Source organism: Bombus vancouverensis, chromosome 18, assembly GCF_051014615.1.
Source record: "Bombus vancouverensis nearcticus chromosome 18, iyBomVanc1_principal, whole genome shotgun sequence".
Taxonomy (NCBI): domain Eukaryota; kingdom Metazoa; phylum Arthropoda; class Insecta; order Hymenoptera; family Apidae; genus Bombus; species Bombus vancouverensis.
In genome coordinates, this window is record NC_134928.1 from 1,023,773 (window position 1) to 1,028,131 (window position 4,359).

General features: G+C 37.3%; 1 non-coding gene across 1 annotated transcript; it reads right to left on the reverse strand.

Annotated features, from left to right (window-relative positions):
- Positions 1-541: 541 nt before the first annotated feature.
- Positions 542-648, reverse strand: LOC117161798 (U6atac minor spliceosomal RNA). The gene has a single exon (XR_004465082.1). It is a non-coding gene; the product is annotated as a U6atac minor spliceosomal RNA (small nuclear RNA).
- Positions 649-4,359: the final 3,711 nt, after the last annotated feature.

The window sequence follows — 4,359 nt, forward strand, 5'->3', positions numbered from 1 at the left end:
GATAAAGAAACATAAAATGAAATAAAAGAATATAAAGTAATATATGATCATATAAATAAAGTAAAACAAAATAATTAGCGGACCAATTTACAAATAGAAAATTTTTACAAGCATATAAGTAACATTATGTCTAATTAAATTATAAACAGTTTACGGTATTATCGCTACTCGTGTAACATTTTTAATTTCATCATTCAAAGAAATACGTTTACTGAAGTTGATTCAGAATGTCAGTAGGCGCCACCTTCTAACCACCGGTATGTATCCAAGTTTTGCCTATGATTATATTGTTCAAGTCTGGAATTTGGTAATTGATAGTGTAAATTTACTGAGTAATACTGTGTTGTATATCAAATTTTTTTATCTATTTCGTTTTTTATTACACGATGTCAATGGATCAAACATCTAGATTCGCGTCTAATATATTGTTCGAAATCCAATGCTCAAAAGGAAAAATTATTAGCACCAAAAATTATTATATGCCAATAATTATTTTTAGCATAAAATTATTAGCATAGCGGAATCCCTCCGCGATCCTTCCAAAAAGATCTGGTAAGTGTTGTCGAAAGGCGACAGTGCCTTACCATTTATATGTGTGTTCCACCCTTGTATACGGGAGTGTTAAACGTCTCTCCTTTCATATTACAAAAAATTTTTTTTTTTTTTACGTGGAGGAAATCTTCATAGACACCTTTTACTACCCTAAGTGTAGGTGGGCAGAAGGTAGTGCCGGATTCTTACCGGCTAAAACCTCCACGGGCAGGACACGATGGTAGTGTTGTGGTGAGTTGATCGTCGGGCCCCTGTGTGCTTGACACCAAGCACGTTTAACCATGTACTCCCAGAAAGTACATCCATCCACGCCACACGCAAGGGCGGGGCTGGCCGCTTGCCTGTAGTATGTTTCTTTTAAAAGAAACTTTCTCATCCTGTGCTATTCGTGCCTCCATTATATACCGAGGATTCGAACTCACCACGCGTCGTCTTCAGTTCTGGGCCTTAACGAGCGTCGTTGGCTGTCCCGCCGAGGTTTTAGGTGATTGGAAAGTATTTGATTCTTAATGTGGCATTGTATATCATAGGAAGTATTCTAATTGGTCTCTTGAAGGAGATGTACATTTTTCATAGCCCTCTCAAGATACAAGAGGTAAAGGTAAATAATTTCCTTAATTAAATCATTATTATTAAATTTATTATGAAGCTCTTAATAATATATTTTTGCTACTATTATAATTCTTGTAGTAACAGATGGCCGTTCTAAAAGAATTCCTGCCTCTTCTAATGCACTTATTTACAAGATGCCTAGCCTTGCGTTTTCCATCGCACTGGCAGAGATTTTATAACACATGGGATTAGCATAAGTTATAAATAGGTCTAATTGATAATTTGAAACAGATGAGTTTAACCTCAAGATTTAGGTCCGATGCATACGATTGAATTTTCAACAAATGACCACAACGGCAATGAGTTGGAAGAACAAGAAAATACATATGTATGTATCCTTCTTTTGCGAAACAGGAGAGCTTTATTTCTTTCTCTGCTCTTCCAAAGGCGCCGGAACGATGTCCTACGATAATATATGGCTCATCTGCACCGAGCCTTAAGATACACGATTAAAAGAGGTTTTTATTAGCCAACATAGCCCTACATATCTGATAGCGAAATTTTCACATGTTTGTTACAAGTTGTATGTGTATTAATACAAGCGACGGGTGTGTATATCGCAACTGGTACCACTATGCGATTTTCCCAGATAGACGATATAAATATCCTCCATTTGATTCGGGTTTAAGAGTGCTTCAAACGTAGTTGCGTACGACCTTCGTCGTTGACCGACGGTTCCGTTGAAGAAATCCAACGTTAAATTGGGTGAGTGGCGCCGGCCGACTTTTCCAACCATCTAGAACTTTTTATTACACTTTATTATACACTTAATAATCACAATTAAGATATACACTGAATAGACACGTATAAATTACACCTTACTGTAGTAACTTTATATAAATTAAGTAGGCGATTGGTTTAAGGGTAGAAACTCGGTAAAGAGATGTTGACTGTTTTAAAGATAGAGAATCATTAAGTTTTAGTGAGGATGTTGTGGAGGTGGAAAGCTAGGTGTGGGTGTGTCTAAGACCACGAAATTTTTGTTTCATTTGGTAGACTATTTACAATCAATTCTCGCTGAGAATTTTAAGTAACTTCATTTGGTGTGGTACAATTGTTGAGGTTATTCGATGTGTAAACTCGTGGGTAAATTGACAGGTAGGAAATATATTTAAGTGGAATTATAAGTAAGAATACAATTTGAGCTGGTCCAGATCCGTAGGCTAGCTGTGTTACGCAATAACTGAAAAACCCCGAAGCCAACATCGCCGGTCTACTGTTTATGGTCTGCCTTCGTCGCAGACTTTTGTCAACACGCTGTCGATGGCTTCAGTTTTTTTCCTTTCTTTTTAGTTGTTCACATTCACTATTTGTCCGATTTGTACATTTGGCAGAATTTTTTGGCTGTTTGATTATCATGCGGGTGGCTACCCCCAGTGGGATACTATCTTCGTGTTTGTCAGGTTGTGTCCTTTGTGAGGTTTGCTGGGTGTTTCCTTTTCAGTCTTTTGTCTATGTTTGACGTGTTGATCGTTTCCACAGCTAGCCGGTTTGGGTGTGTTCCTATTCTTTCTTTATATTTTCCTGCGTGTCTTCTAATTTCCTCTTTGACCGTTGGTATTCCCGGATCCTTCCGTATATCCTCGTTTCTAACGTACCATGGGGAGTTTACTATTGTTCTAAGAATTTTAGCTTGTACGGTCTCTATTTCGTTTATATGGCTCATTGCTGCTGTCCTCCATAGTGCTATTCCGTACGTCCAGATTGGTTTTATGATCGTTTTGTATATTTTTAATTTATTTTCTATACTTAGTTTGGATTTTTGACTTGTTAGCCAATGCATTTGTCTCCTTGCTGTTTGTATTTTGTCTGTCATTGATTTGATATGCTGTTTCCATGTGAGGTGTGTATCCATGTGGAATCCTAGGCATTTGACCTGCCTTGTTTGTATTATGTGTGTGCCGTTTAGTATAATGTTTGGTGGTTTCTGTTTTCGCAGTGTGTAATGTGTTTGCATTTATCGGGGTTTGCTTTAATTTGTTTTGCTTGAAGCCACTTTTCTATTTTTGTGATATGTTCTTGTAGTAATGTAACTGCTGCTGCAAGGTTAGTGCGCCTGACTAGTACAACTGTGTCATCCGCGAATGTCAGTATTTTGCTATTGTTAGTTGTTGGTATGTTGGCCGTGTATAATGTGTATTAAATTGGTCCTAGGACGCATCCTTGCGGAACTCCTGCCTTGATTCCTTTAACTTCAGAGTATGTGTCTTTGATTTTTACTATGAAGGTTCTACTGCTTAGGTATGATTTGATTAATTGGTGTATCTGCTCCGGGAACTGTTTTCTGATTGATTGAAGTAGGCTATTGTGGTTTATCTTATCGAATGCTTTTTCGATGTCCATAAAAAGTGCCGTGCAATATTGTTTTGTTTCCAGCGCCTGTAACATTTCATTGACGAGTCTGTGCGTTTGTTCTATTGTGGAGTGTTTGTTTTTGAATCCGAATTGGTGATCCGGTATTAATTGATTCTTCTCTATTATAGGTTTTATGCGGTCGTAAATTACTTTCTCTAGTATCTTAGAGAACACAGGAAGTAATGAGATTGGTCTGTATGATTTGGTATCGTGTAGGTTCTTGCATGGTTTGGGTAACATTATGATTTGTGCCAGTTTCCAAGTTTGTGGAAAGTATTGTATTCTTAGTATTGCGTTAACTATTATTGTGATTTGTCTTATCGCTTTTGGCAGAAGGTTTTTCAAGATTTTGCCGTTAATTAGGTCGATTCCCGGTGCTTTATTATTTTTTGTTTTCTCAATTATGTTTTTGTTTTCTTGTGCTGTTGCTTTGGGTATGGTGTAGTGATTGTCAGTTGGTATACTAGTGGTTAGCGCATCCTCGTCCGTATGACTATTGTGGTTGCTGTTGTTGGTATTATGTGGGGTAAATGTGTTGCATAGGTGGTTGGAAAATTCTTCAGCTTCCTCTTCGTTGCTTCTTGCCCATGTGTTATCTGCTCTTCTGATTGCTGAGACCATTTTTATTGTCTTCTTCATTTTTTTTGTGGCTTTCCATAGGGAGTAGTTGTAGTTCTCGTGTGCAGATAGTGACTCGATGAACTTTGTGAACTCGTTGTTGGTGTGCGCTATTATTTTGTTTTTATTTCTTTTGCGAGTTTGTTTAGGTACTTTTTGTTTTCTTTTGTTCTGTGTTTTTGCCGTTTTGCTTTCGCTTTTCTTTTTTCTCTAATTTTTTCG